This window comes from Acipenser ruthenus, chromosome 5 (genome assembly GCF_902713425.1).
Source record: "Acipenser ruthenus chromosome 5, fAciRut3.2 maternal haplotype, whole genome shotgun sequence".
NCBI classification, from domain to species: Eukaryota; Metazoa; Chordata; class Actinopteri; order Acipenseriformes; family Acipenseridae; genus Acipenser; species Acipenser ruthenus.
The window spans coordinates 4894025-4909783 of NC_081193.1; positions in this window are offsets into that span (position 1 = coordinate 4894025).

Consider the following 15759-nt stretch of genomic DNA (forward strand, 5'->3'; position numbering starts at 1 on the left):
AGACACATTCAAATTGGTTTTAATCAGAGACTTTGCAGATTTGTCACTGCTTCTTCCAATCACAGAAGATTCCAGCAGGATTTGAAATGCATGAAGTCACATGATTTGTTTTCTTTGAATCAAATCAGACATGTGCATCACGTATGCTCATGTTATTGACAGATTGTTAAAGACTGCTTACACATAATGACACTGTTCTGCAGCGACATAAAGCATAGCTTCTTATCACATAGGATATGGATCTGTACAAAGCAGTCCTCTATGATAACACTGTATCAGTAGGATAGGGCTTTATTAGCTGCTGCAATACTACTTCCCTCACCCTCGCGGTTTGACACTACAGTCTCTGATATCTTAAGGGATCAAAGATATTAATATTAACAAATATGAAACAAATATATTACATCTGCCATTTGAGACTGATTCCTTTTAATAACACTTCTTCTGTATATACTGTGTGTGTGTATATATATATATATACACACACACAGTACATACAGTAAGTGAAGGGAGTTATTTAAGGGTGGGCATCTAGGGTGGGCATCTAGGGTGGGCATCTAGTAATTAGTTCAGTCTACAGGTAACCAGGGACAGAGGCAGATAGATAAGTTCCTGCTTCTAGTAATTTTACTAACTACATTTGGTGACATTGTAAGGTGGTGTTTGAATTGGCTGAGTTAGTGTGTGAGTAGTACCAGGTGAGTGGCTAAATTGATTAGCATTTGATTTTGCTATTTGATTGGCTTCCACACAGTTTAGTTGGTTCTTTTGCCAAGCAGGTGTGACATTTAATCAAGCAGTTTATTTCGGCGCCAGCACAAAGCGCCAGCAAACCAAAGAGCCTCAACAAAAGAGCCGGGAGTCTAGCTGTGGGAGTCCAGCAAGGGGAGGCCTGCGCTGAGACGCTGTTCAACTAGATCTGAACCTAACGGGCCTCTAGAAGAAGCTATCTACTAGTCAGGTCTGTACCCTCCACCCTACTGCTCCTACTGTCCCTTTTGTCTTGCTTGTCCTGCTATGACTGTCTCTCACATCCCTGTTCTGTCCTCCCATCCTCGTCCTCTGCCCTCCCTCCGCTGCTGCTCCTCCAACCCCTCTAACCTAATTTCTCTGCCTCTCCCCCCCTCCCGCACACTCTCTGGTGCACTCTGGAACTGTCACTCTTCTGCTAACAAAGCTGATTTCATCTCTGCCTTTGCCTCCCACCTCTCGCTCGATTTCCTTGCTCTCACTGAAACCTGGCTGTCCCCTGATAACACTGTTAATCCTGCTGCCCTGTCCTCTTTCTACGTCCTGTCCCATACCCCACGTCTCACTGGACGGGGAGGTGGGGCGGGTCTTCTCCTCTCTCCCTCCATACTCTTTTCTGTCCCCTCCGATCTCACCTCACTCTCTGTCAATACCTTTGAATTTCATGCAGTCCAACTAACCTCTCCCTGTCAACTCCTGCTCATTGTTCTGTACCGCCCCCCTGGGCCTCTCACTCACTTTCTGGATGAACTCGACAATCTACTCTCCTCCCTCCCCTCTCTGTCTACCCCGACTGTCTGGTTGGGTGACTTCAACATCCATCTCTCCAACCCCAGCCACTCTGCTGGATTCCTCCCTCTCCTTCACTCCTTCGACTTCTGTCTCTCTCCGTCCCCTCCTACCCACAAAGCTGGCCGTCAACTGGACCTCACCTTCTCCAGGGCCTGCTGCCCCTCCACCCTCTCTGTCACCCCCCTGGACCTCTCTGATCACTATTTCATCTCTTTTTCTCTGTCTCTCCCCCCTCTCCCTGCTCCTCCTACCCCCACTATCACCTCTCGCCGTAACCTCCGCTCTCTCTCCCCCTCTGTCCTTGCCTCCACTGCTCTCTCTCACCTCCCTCCTATCGACTCCTTTTCACAACTCTCCGTAGACTCTGCTACCTCCACCCACTTCTCCTCACTCACCTTCTCCCTCGACTCCCTCTGTCCCCTCACCTCCCGACCTGCTCGCCCCTCCCCTCCCCATCCCTGGCTCTCCTCTGCGCTCCGCTCGGCAAGAATCACACTGCGATCTGCTGAAAAGAAATGGAAGAGAACCAAACTCCCTGCTGCCCTAGACCTTTACCACACTCTCCTCTCCTCCTTCTCCTCTACTCTCTCCTCTGCTAAATGTGCTTATTTCCAATCTGTAATCCAAGCCTCCACTAACAACCCACGTAAACTATTCTATACCTTCTCCTCCCTCCTAAACCCTCCCCCTCCTCACTCCTCTATCTCCCCTGATGACTTTGCCCCCTTCTTCTCTTCTAAAATCTCAGATATCCGCAAACTCTTTACCACCTCTCCCTCCCCCGCACCCCCTCCTGCTCCAACCCCTACACCCACTACATCCCCTACTTACTCGCCCTCCTTCTCCACCTTCTTGCCCCTCTCAGACTCTGACCTCTCCTCCCTGCTCCAGGGTCACAAACCCACCAAGTGTGCCTTGGACCCCCTCCCCACTCACCTCTTTCAAGCTGCTGCTCCTGCTCTACTCCCCTTCATCTCCTCCCTCCTCAACACCTCTCTACTTTCTGGTATCTTTCCCTCTGCCTTCAAAAAAGCCTCTATCACTCCCCTCCTCAAAAAACCTACCCTCGACCCCACCTCCCTCCAGAGCTACCGTCCTGTCTCCCTCCTACCCTTCCTCTCCAAAACCCTCGAGCGGACTGTACACCGCCAGCTCTCTGCTTTCCTGTCCAACCACTCTCTGCTTGACCCTCTCCAATCTGGCTTCCGCTCTGCTCACTCCACTGAAACCGCCCTCCTGTCTGTCACCAACTCACTTAAGTGTGCCCGAGCTGCCTCTCTCTCCTCTGTCCTAATTCTCCTCGACCTCTCTGCTGCCTTTGACACTGTTGATCACTCTATTCTACTATCATCTCTTGCTGACCTGGGGATCTCTGGCACTGCTCTGGCCTGGTTCTCCTCCTACCTCTCCAACCGCACTTACCAGGTAACCTGGCGTGGAGCAACCTCCACACCTCACCCTCTCTTAACTGGAGTCCCCCAAGGGTCAGTCTTAGGTCCTCTCCTGTTCTCTCTCTACACCCGCTCCCTGGGCCCCCTCATCGCATCCTATGGTTTCTCATACCATTTCTATGCTGATGATGCTCAGATTTTCCTCTCCTTCCCCACCTCTGACTCCACCATCTCCTCCCGTATCTCTACCTGTCTGTCTGCTATTTCCTCCTGGATGCACTCGCATCACCTCAAACTCAACCTCTCTAAATCTGACCTCCTTTTCTTTCCCTCCTCCTCCCCCTCCTCTGATCTCTCTATCTCTGTTCCTCTGGAATCTACCACACTCTCTCCCTCTTCCTCAGCTAAGAACCTTGGAGTCACCCTGGACCCCTGCCTCTCTTATTCCCAGCACATCTCCACTCTGGCACGCACTTGCCGATTCTTCCTGAGCAACATCCGAAGAATCCGACCCTTCCTCACCAGCTATGCTACCCAGCTCCTGGTCCAGGCCCTGGTACTCTCCCGCCTAGACTACTGCAACTCCCTCCTGGCTGGCCTCCCTGCGTCCGCCACCCATCCGCTCCAGCTCATCCAGAACTCTGCTGCCCGCCTGGTGTTCTCTCTGCCTCGCTTCGCCCATGCTACTCCACTACTCCGCTCGCTCCACTGGCTCCCGATCACCGCTTGCATCCAGTTCAAGACTCTTGTACTAGCCTACAGATGCCTTGACCAGACTGCACCCAGCTACCTCCAGACCCTCATCTCTCCCTACACCCCCACTCGACCTCTCCGCTCCGCCTGCACTAGAAGACTAGCTCTATCTCCGCTACGCTCCCCTGCCTCCAGAGCCCGCTCCTTCTCCACCCTTGCTCCGCAGTGGTGGAATGACCTTCCTACAGATGTCAGGACTGCCCAGTCCCTGACCACATTCCGGTGCCTCCTTAAGACTCACCTCTTCAAACAGCACCTGTAGAACTCCTCTGTTTGTATCCTGGGACACTATCACCCTTCATGTAAATGTGCTTTATTTTGCTCTTATCTGCCCCCTATTTTACTGCATTTAATCCTGTACTTCAGAATACTGTAATCTGCCAAGTGTTTAACCTGTAGTACTTTGTATTTAATTACATCCTGATGTAACTATCACTATTTAATCATATCCTGATGTAACTATCACTATTATCTGCTGTATTATTGAATTGTGTTTTGTCACACTTGTACTTTGCTTGAACAAAAGTTATTGTATTTCTTGCTCTTATTGTATTACTTGTATTGTAACACTTGAAATGTATTTGCTTACGATTGTAAGTCTCCCTGGATAAGGGCGTCTGCTAAGAAATAAATAATAATAATAATAATTATTATTTAAAATTACGGCCATTGACAGGTTACTCCTGAAATGACATTTCTTTATAATTTACTTTCAAGAGAAAGATTATAAATAAATATTGCACTACAAAGAAGAAAAAAAAAAACACAGCCCTTTGCCAAACATAGAAATGAAATGTATTAAATTAGCTTAGCTTGTCTATTGCAGAATTGCAGAAGCTACTCTTCTGTTGCACTGTATCTGTATAATACAGTATGTATTTTAATACAGTAGAACCTCATTTATCCGCACCCCATTTATCCGCGACTTCAGTTATCCACAGGGCTCCCTGACGAGTTTTAACACTGTAATACAGTACATTATTGGCAATGCGCACGCACATACACACATAACGACGCTTGCGCTACAGATGGGAGGATTCATTTATTGGTATGAACACAGGAGAATGCTGATTCTGTAAAATTAGCTCTTCTGAGGCAGCTACTTAGTGAATCCCAGCAAACATATTTTGTCTCACTGAAACAAACAACTATGATGGACTTTCTGAAGGTTCAAAAGTACGATTTGCAGCAGAGAATTATTTAAAAAAGCTGTTACATACTGTTGGTATGTATTTTGTTGAAATGTAAGACAAGTTTAAATTTCACAGCAGGCTTGTTTATTTAGTTTAAAAGTAAAATCACTTTTTTTGCTAGGAGTAACTGTCAAAATAAACTAATTTTAAAACATTCTTCTGTCTTGTAATATATTGTATTGCATACATCTCCAGTAAACGCTAAATTGGTTTGCATTACTAGTTTCTGCATTTTATTCATGCATTCTAGTCACACACAATGACACCTCATTTATCTGTGGATTTCACACATCCGTGGACCTATGTCCCCTCAAGCACAAGGATAAATGGAGTTCCACTGTATATGTACAGTTAAAATGTTTAGCAAATGTATGAACCTGGTGTAAAACAATACCACACCGTGCCATTTGAATTTTGAAGGAGAATTTCTCTCCCTAAAACAAAACTACAAGCTACTACCAAAACAATGTGGCAAAAGGTGAGACTTCATTTGCATTTGGTTTGCATGTAAACCAAGTCAATGGGACTTTTCAACTCTACATCTGCTCTTCTCGAAGTCAGGTAAATGCAGATTTTGAGAAGTCAATAACAAAAAATATTAGGAGCAACAGAAGAAACTAGTAAGTATAATTAAAAAGGCAATGAAAGTGACATTAGAAGCTACAGTACTCTTTAAAGTTGACAATAACCTAATGATATCACCAACAGTAACAACAAGTATGTTACAGTTTTTGACATTGCTTTTTGACTGCTGTGAAATCTCCTAAAATGACAGAAGCATATACCATAGATGCCCTTGATTTAGCCAAGAGATGGCTACTGTTATTACAGCAAATGCAGGAGGAAAAGCCTGAAGGGCACACAAAAAAAAATAAAAATCAGAACTAATTTATCGTAAAGAAAACTTCAAAGGTTCCATTTTAACTTCCCTGTGTCTCCAAAAATGACTCAGTGCTCTAATGAAAGCTAGTTATAATGAGTCTGCTGAAGGATAAACTGGGAGGTCATTTAGTCTCCCAGGAAAGGGGGTGGGGGGATGGAGTCAGATAGGTGTTCATTTTGATAGAAATACTTCTAAAGACAAAAAAATAGATGTCTTTGTCTATAATAGGCTGTGCTGAGTTGAAAAAAAAAAAAGTGATTGCAATGTAAATATGGTATTCGGAATGACATATAGAGGAGGGTGTTCCACGAGGAACAAAAGGGTCCCCAGGCTGACAAAAAGAGTAAATAAAAGATAGAAAAATCAAACAAAATAATAAAATAAAATAATATACACGTGTGTCTGTTGAGAGCTCTGCACTTTTAATCTTTTATGAGAGGAGGAGGAGAGACAGTATGAGCCACAGCAACTTTGTGTAATATCCCTTTATGACAAAGCTCTCACATAGACAGCTTTCATTATTCAGTGACAGGGAGAATGACAGGGAACATGTGAGAAATGGAGCCAGTCAGTCCACATCATTCTTTGCTTCAGGGGCATAAAGGAAACCTAACAGCAGTGAAGTATTCATCTGCAGTGGCACAGGGGCAAACTGGAGGTTTTGCTACACAGAGCACAGACTTGGATGTGAGTGAAAAGGGCAGTACAAGGGTTGAAGTAAAGGATAACTGTACCATTCTTTGGCACAATTTGACCTTCAGGATTTCTGACACATTAACGTGTGTCATAAAGAACTGAAGGTTTTTCTCTTAAAAAATGATTAAGTTCAAAAGGGCAAAAATCCTCATGAATAAAATTATTTGATTCCATTTTCTTTGTGCTCCATTGTATTGTCGAGTCAACGGAGGACATAGACTTGTGCAAGGCAGGGGTCACCAGTGGTCACTTACATGAAACAAACTTTGGCTTTTTAATTCCCAGTGTATTAAATATAGACTGTTAGGACACACAAACTACGGTATATTTTTGCAAGCAAAACATTGCAGTTAAGTTCTGCACTAGAATACTATTGTCTCAAGAATCATTGAAGTGACTGTGCAATGAATTGGCACCTTAGCTCATTGAATTGAATGGAAAGCAAAGGGCTGGATGCGAACCGCGAACCATACAGTTCAAAGAGGAACGTTTTACCATTCAAATGAAGAGCATGCTCTGTAGTCAAGAGGTAAGTACAGGTCTTATGCTGATGTCAGTATTATTAACTCCTCAATGGAGAAGATTCAGTACATTCTCCCCCCTGCTAAATCAAAGCTTGTCCTGGAGTGTAAACTCAGGTGTGTGTCCACCTGGGCTCAAGAGTATCAACGCAGAGCTTGTAACCACGACCACTCGCCGCCCCCCAGTATTCAGAGCGACTTTATAATCACGTGTCTCGCAAGCCAGCATACATGCTATAGATATAATAATGCAAAGAGCGCGGACATTCAATTACCTGTTTCAAGTGAGATAATTCAATGTTCTTTAATACCTTTCAGGATTCAATATGGCTCAGGTCACAAATGAGTGTGGTGGTTTTCAGTGCACACCACTGCATAATGGGAACAACTGGCTATCTGTGTCCGAGCGAAGCCAAGGACTGCATGGCAGCTGGTGTTCAAGTCAGGATGGAGGGTGCTCTGAAGGGCAGCTATTGATGACACTTGCCATTCAATTACACAGGATAGAAAACATTTGTAATATTCCTTATGTATGTCAGCATATTTCCAAGTGGTCATACCAGGGTTAATGCTGCACAGAGCACACATACAGAACCTGCAGTCGATTCAGAACTGAGGGCTGATTAACACAACAGGCCAGCTTCTTCAATAGAGCCACTTATCATTTATTGTCAATGTAACAGACCAGAGAAGCAATTAAAAGCAATTGAAATATTTAATAAAACATTAATTGCCGTTTAATTGTTACTCAATTAGCACTGTAACCTTTAAGGGAATCAGTAGCTTAAAATGGCACAGTGTTTATTATTAAGTAATAGATAACTTTAGGCAATTAACATTTAATCACTGATTAATAGACATTTTTCCTATTGTAACCGCTGAGTTATCTATTGATTAGATTTAAAAGTGGTGTTTATTAGGAATATATAATTAATACAAAAGTTAACAACTACAAGTTTTATCTGTGCATTTAGTTTCAGTGCCCTCAAAAAGTAGAAGACTGGGTGAGATATGTGTTCTTCATTTTACCCAAGAAAATGTATTTCTGCAATGGTGCAGGTATCACATTGAAATTAATATACAGAACAGTGACAAGGTGAACATTTTTAGAAAATGTGCAACATAAAAACAGGAATAAAAGGCATTTATATTGGTGTTAGACTTTAATGTTATCTATGGGGACAAAATAGATAAGCTTACAAAGGTGTTTCAAATCAACAAGTTCAATTTACAAGAAGATAGCAATAATTATAAAAGATCAGGTAAATCTTGTTTCATGCAACAAAAAAAGAAGAAATTAAACTGATGGTGGAAGACAAGAGAATCCAAGTCCTGCTCAGCCTTGCTGAGTTTCTGAAAAAGTAGACTCCAAGTGGTATGTATGGTGGCTGGTTGAGGGGTCTGCCACGTACTGTATGCTGTTGTGGAATGTCCTCCACTCGTCTTAAATTTGAGAGGTGCACCTCCCTCTGTGCACTTCCCTCTGTGCACCTCCCGCAGGGGTCAGTCTGGTACTGACTCTTGCATCTCTCACTCTGCCTCTGGCCTGCTTTAACTAAGATAGCTTTTCAGCCATGTGGCAGCTTCTGGGCTTAGCATTGTCTCTTGGTGTGTCTAAAGCAATAGTTCCTAATCAGTGTCCACTCATTGTACATTGTAATTTCTTTATTACATAAGAAAGTAGTGAATCCATTCCACATGGCGCCAGTCATTTTTTTTTCAGGGGTGGAATAGCAGTTCTTGAACAGGTGTGCCAGATATAGGTTCTCTCTGTTTATGTGAACTAGCTATTTATTTATTTATTTATTTATTTTTAACTGTGCTTTGCATATAGATTCTACAGTTTTCCCCTTATCTTTTCCTGCTTCTTGTTTTCATTAATAATATTATACACATGCTTTGCTTTTTAATCATGTTGTTCATGTTCAAGAATAACAATGTTTTCCTTTGCATGCCAGTCAAAATATGATTATAACTAGGCTTGCTACTTTTCTTTTGTAAGCGGTAAAGCTTGTTGAACGTCGAATTCCTCAAAAATATGAGTTTGACTGAAATTAATTTATATAGGATAAACGCCGGTAAAACCACTCGCTATTTTTTTTTTCTTACCAAAAGAATAATTTAAGAAATCATCTATAGTCTGTGTAGTTTTTATACTTGCTGTCTGTCCCGTCTCCGTTCCTCTCTGAATGGCTCGTGGTCGCTGTCAGAAAACTCAGTGGTTCCTTAATAGGCTAGTGTAGTTTCACCCTCAGTCATTTCATCCTGTTCTGACAGACCTTGTTGGCTGAAGCAGCGCTAGAATGCCCTCATTCGTTTAAATGACTGTCAATCATCAAGATCGACTGTGCACTTTCATTTGCCAGCTACAGCGCCTGTCATTCAAAGCGCCTACTTTGAAATAAGCGGGTTAAGATGTAGGTAAGCGTTTGCTATTATAGGAATATACGGTGACAGTTACTAGTTTGTTTTGAAAATGGGGCGCAAAAGGAAAACACTTAATGAAATTTATAATTAAAGTTCGGGAGGAGGGTCAGACACCAATCTCCGCATCACCAAATTGAATCATTCAATTTACACATTAGCTAATTTAAATTGTTAGCACTATAAATACCCTCTTCACTTATCTCTCAGTTGCGTTTTGATTGCATCGTACATGCACGCATCATGGTCTGCAGTCTGGATTATTCCGTTTCGACGGATGACGATCTGTTTGCTGTTTTCCCGGAGCCGAGATCCACGCAACCAGTTCAACCAGCCCTTCCCGGGCCAACTCCACCACAACTTCGGTCGGCGGTATTACCACTCCAAACTTCTCTGCCCAGATGTCAGCTTCTCCTGTCTGCTGTGGCTCCCGCCTGGCCACTCGTTCCTCCGCAACTCCTGACATCAGAGACTGGACGATCTCCCGGCTCCAGCTTTATTTTCGTAGCAACAACATCCCATTCAAATCTACAGCACGTAAGGAGAATTTGTTTACTTTATTTCATCCTTCCCGTCGCAGGCGCTATGACGTCATCACTGATCGTTGCTTTACCCAGTGTTGCCAAGTATCACAAAACAAGCCCAACCCATGTCAGTATGGGTGTTTTTACAAATTCCAACCCGCGACTCAAGAAGAAAGCCCAATTTCCGCGTATTATAAGCGGACTTGAAACACCTCCCCCGCACCGACTGCATCTCCACGAAGCGCTTCTACTACCGGAAAAATTCGAAAGCAGGACCATCGCACCTGTCAATCAAAGGCTCATTTAGCAGTTCCTGAGCATTCTGGCTCCAACTATAACCTTTCAGGTTACCTCCCCTCACTGCAGGCCCCTGCAGTGACCTCTTTTTCCACTATGGGCGTCCAGCAGGCCCTCATAGTGATCCTTTCTCTGTGAAATGCTTTTCTTTCTGTGCTTCAGCAGTTTTGAGCATTTGTATCCAGAGATTGTTATTACAGTTAGGAGCGGCTGCTCCCGCGATCTATCCTGGGGTTTCGACACCCGCCACTGTTGTATAATATGCATCTGTAACCTTCTGGTTACACCCCCTCATCACTGCAGGCGTCCAGCAGGCCCCTGCAGTGATCTCTTTGGCCACTATGGGCGTCCAGCAGGCCCCCATAGTGCTCCCTTCACCTCCAAATATAACCTTTCTGGCTCCCTTCCCTCACTGCAGGCGTCCAGCAGGCCCCTGCAATGACCTCTTTGACCACTATGGGCGTCCAGCAGGCCCCCATAGTGCTCCCTTCACCTCCAACTATAACCTTTCTGGCTCCCTTCCCTCACTGCAGGCGTCCAGCAGGCCCCTGCAATGACCTCTTTGGCCACTATGGGCGTCCAGCAGGCCCCCATAGTGCTCCCTTCACCTCTAACTATAACCTTTCTGGTTCCCTTCCCTCACTGCAGGCGTCCAGCAGGCCCCTGCAATGACCTCTTTGGCCACTATGGGCGTCCAGCAGGCCCCCATAGTGCTCCCTTCACCTCTAACTATAACCTTTCTGGTTCCCTTCTCTCACTGCAAGTTCCCTAACCTTTCTGGTTCCCTTCCCTAACCTTTCTGGTTCCCTTCCCTCACTGCTCATCGGCAGTTTTGAGCATTTGTATCCAGAGATTGTTTTGCCAGATTTGTAATAACTTCATTGAAGGAACCTGTGCTATTCTGCCTGTAACTTCCTTCATTTCCGCTCACCGTAACTCCACCACACCCAGCATCAACAGTCCCTCACGAAGATTGCTCCCTGCAATATGCAAATCGACCACGCCATATTCTTAATCAAAATTGCTGGGAAAAACGCATGACTGGCTAAAGCCAATATATCAAACACATTTAAAATCATGCCCATTGAGCCTGTCCTCAGGGGATTGTATTTTTTTTATATTTCCACTTTTCTGTCCGGTCCGGTCCCCCCCCCCCCCCCCCCCCCCCCCCTACTAAACGCAATCTTCTGTCCCTCCTAGGCCATTTAAACTACATGGGAGCATGGGAGGATTTGCAAACAAGAGGATGCCATTCAGCCCATCTTGCTCGTTTGGTTGTTAGTAGCTTATTGATCTCAGAGTATCATCAAGAAGGATCAAGAAGGATCCCAGGGTGTCGGCTTCAACATTACTAAGTTGGTTCCAGACCCTCACAATTTTCTATGTAAAAAAAAAAAAAAGTGCCTCCTATTTTCTGTTCTGAATGCCCCTTTGTCTAATTTCCATTTGTGACTCCTGGTTCAAAAAGTCTCCTGGGTTGAAGTTGTCAATACCTTTTAGGATTTTGAAAGCTTGAATCAGATCACCGCGTAGTCTTTGTTCAAGTCTGAATAGCTTCTTTTCTTTTGGCCTGTCTGCATACGACATGTGTTTTAAATCCGGGACAGTTCTGGTCGCTGTTCTTTGCACTCTTTCTGGAGCAGCAATATCCTTTTTCTTTTAATGAAGTGTCCAGAACTGAACACAGTATTCTAGGTGAGGTCTTACTAATGCATTGTACATTTTTAGCATTACTTCCCTTGATTTTAAATTCAAAACTTTTCGCAATATATCCGAGCATCTTGTTGGCCTTTTTACAGCTTCCCCACATTGTCTAGATGAAGACATATCTGAGTCAACATAAACTCCTAGGTCTTTTTCAAAGATTCCTTCAATTTCAGTATCTTCCATATGATATTTATAATGCACATTTTTCTTGCCTGTGTGCAGTACTTTACACTTCTCTATTAAATGTCATTTGCCATGTGCTTGCCCAGTTCTGAATGCTGTCTAGATCATTTTGAATGACCTTCGCTGCTGCAACAGTGTTTGCCACTCCACCTATTTTTGTGTTGTGTGCAAATTTAACAAGTCTGCTTACTATGCCATAATCTAAATCATTATGTAGATTAGGAATAGCAGAGGACCTAATACTGATCCCTGTAATACACCACTGGTTACCTTGCTCTATTTTTGATGTTTCCTCTAATCAGTAATTACAGTTGGGTGCGGCTGCTCCCGCATTCCCCACCCCCCATCACTGCAGGCCCCTGCAGTGACCTCGCTGGCCACTATGGGCGTCCAGCAGGCCCCCATAGTGCTCCCTTCTCTGTCAAACGTTTTTCTACCAGCTGCGAGCTTCAACAGGGCCCCACTGCCCCCTTCTATTCCTTACCTCCGCGGTCTTCCAAATGTAACCTTTTAGGCTACCCTCCCCTCACTACAGGCATTCAGCAGGCCCCTGCAGTGACCTCCCTGGCCGCCATGGGTGTCCAGCACGACCCCATAGTGGTCTCTTCTCTGTGAGATGCTTTTCTTCTTTCAGCTTACCGGCAGTTTATTCAAACACTTTCAAAACCATTCCCATTTCTTTGAATATCAGTCAGGGCCGCAATACTGCATACTCTGGAGGCCTTCTGTTTTCTACATGTTAACTACTCCCTAATCCACGTGCATGCATTTCATTGAATCCCTACTGCGTTCAATATGAGAAATTAATCTTTTATGTGGGACTTTGTCAAAAGCTTTCTCGAAATTTAAATAAACCATGTCATATGCTTTGCAATTTGTACGCAATGAGGATAAGTCCTCGAGGCAGAGCTTTTATCTCCTACCTTCTCTCTATTTGATCCTTTCTGTCGATTCCCTCAATGATGTCATACTTATGGTTTGGTTCCTTTTTTTTCGCAAGGAACTCCGCCTGTGGGAGCTCCTACTAAAAGAAAGGAATGGCAGTACTTTCTTTTACGACAACTGTCTCCTGCTGCACAAAGACATTCAGCCGTTCAAAGATGCAGCTCCCTCTCTTGGCTTTGGAGGATACTACAAGGGAAAATTGGTTTTCTGCTCCATGGCCCAACGAATTCAGCATTATTCCTATAACCGATCAGTCCTCGTCATTGCGCAAAGTGTGTCCATTTGCTGTAGCCGCACTCCTTTTGGGGGTCTTCCTGGGCTCAAAATCCATTCTTCTCCACTCACAATTCACCTTCAGTCTAAATCTTTAACAAGATCGTTCATTATAATGAGAATATTCAGAAGGATTACCTGTTTATCTGTTACTCATCAGTTCATTTTCAGAGCTCAACACATTCTCTGCCACCTGAATATAATTGATTCTTTCTCGTTTCCAAACGCAGGGATTCAGAGCATTGGCTTCCGAAGACGACCTCCTGCAAACTCAGATTCCTCTTTTCAGACCTGACATTCATGTGAGCCACCTGCTGCATTCCCTGATTTCTGCAGGCTCAAGAAACAACTCTTCTCGGCATCACTCCCCGCTCACTGCAAATGTACCGGTCATCCTGGAATTGCTTTAAAATTTCACTTTGCATTCAACATTCCTTTCCATCATTTTCAGTGCCCGTAGTGTCATCCTGTTTTATGTCCCTTAAGAACAGAGCGATAAGATTTGAATTTCCGGCATCAAGTTTTTCTACAAACTCAACTCAATTTCAGTGTCCCAGCTCTACACTCTGCAACTCACAAATTTCACTAATCCTGAAAGGGCTTCAACTATCAGAATCTCTTTCTCCTCCTGCTTGCCTACCTATTGCCATCAACGTACTCTCTTGATGCCTCTCATCTGCTCCAGCTACTCCTGCCTGTTTTAGATAAAACCTTACAGCTCTTTCTCTTAGCCTTCTTGGGTTCCCATAGGTGCTGGGAGTCTACATCGCTCTCAAATTCAACCCCCAGATTCACCCCTTAATCTCTGACCTAGCAATCCCCTCATCTGATACCCTTTCCTTCCTGCTCAAAAGAAGTAAAACGGACAAGGAAGATTAGAGAAAGCTTTTCAATTTTGTTTATAAATTAAACTCCCATGTTGGCCCATATGACCCCTTTCTCTCTTGTCCATCTCCATCTTTCTCAGGGCGCATCACCCTCAGGCCCGCTGTTTATTAACAAAAACTGAACAATCGTCACCCAACATTTGTTCTTCTTTCACCTGATTTATTTCCAGGTCCGGATTCGCAGCTGAGCAGTTTTCCGGTCCTTCCTTCAGAATCGTAGCAGCTTTTTCCCACGGGGTTCCAGACTCTCTTATCAAACGGTTAGGTCGTTGATCCTCCAGTGCTTACCAAGTTTATATTATAACAAATATTATGGAGCCTAAAATTGCTTTTACAGAAATGTGCTCTTAAGTGTTAGTAGCCTGCCTGGAGGAAGGGCAATCGAATCAGCCATGGATTCCCAGAGGTTTATTTCCCAAAAATGGGTTTTGTTTTCCTCTCCTGCGTGCTGATGATCATTTGTTAAAGGTTGGCTAAACCTTCAAGTGGGCTATATTCAATTCTAATTGTGGCATTGAGACCGGCTTGTTCTTTTTGGGGGTCTCAGCCTCGTCCAGTTGGCCAGGCAGCGAACCCTCAAACCAAGTTTAGGTTTGATGCCAAATGAATGTGTATATACAGCATACTTTTCTGTTAAATCGCATACTCCGCATTCTCTACAATAAATATTTGTACTAAAACATTTTGTGATTGGTGTTTGTCCCGAACTACTGAAATGAATATTGTGCACAATACCCTGTGGTTAAGCAGGAGAGGGGCGAAGCTCAGAATAATAAGTGCAAGTGTTCAACTATCTAATGTTTTGTTCTGTGCATATTATTTTTACTTGTAAATGTATGCTATAAAAGTCTGTGTCTCTGGTTTATTTGAGACATTGTTTTAATTTGTGTAGGATCTATATCTATACAAGGTATAGCTCTGCTGTGACCAAAAGTTATTTCAATTAGAATGTTGGCAACCATGGTTTTGTTGCATGGTGAATATTATAAATGGGTTTCTCTAAATGAGACATTTCTCAATAGCATAAAAAGTCTGTTTTCTTAAGCATAAAGGTCGATTTTACCCATGCTCTGCTTGAATTGAAAAATAAAGATTGAAAAAACAACAGTAAATTCTTTAAAAAATAAACATTGATATTAATAATCGATTTGGCAAAAAAAAATCAAATCGAATAGTAGCAAGCCTAATTATAACTTTCTATAGCAAGTTTTTTTAATGTTTCCTCCAAACTATGTGCTTGTGAAGGTAAAACAATTCCACATCACAGGTCATATCTTGGTTTGAACCCGACATTATTATTTTATTATTTATTTCTTATCAGACGCCCTTATCCAGGGCGACTTACAATGGTTACAAGATATCACATTATTTTTACATACAATTACCCATTTATACAGTTGGGTTTTTACTGGAGCAATCTAGGTAAAGTACCTTGCTCAAGGGTACAGCAGCAGTGTCCCCCACCTGGGATTGAACCCACGACCATCAGTGTAAGCTCTTGCTATTATGTTTATGTAGATTTTAATTGTGAATCTGCCAT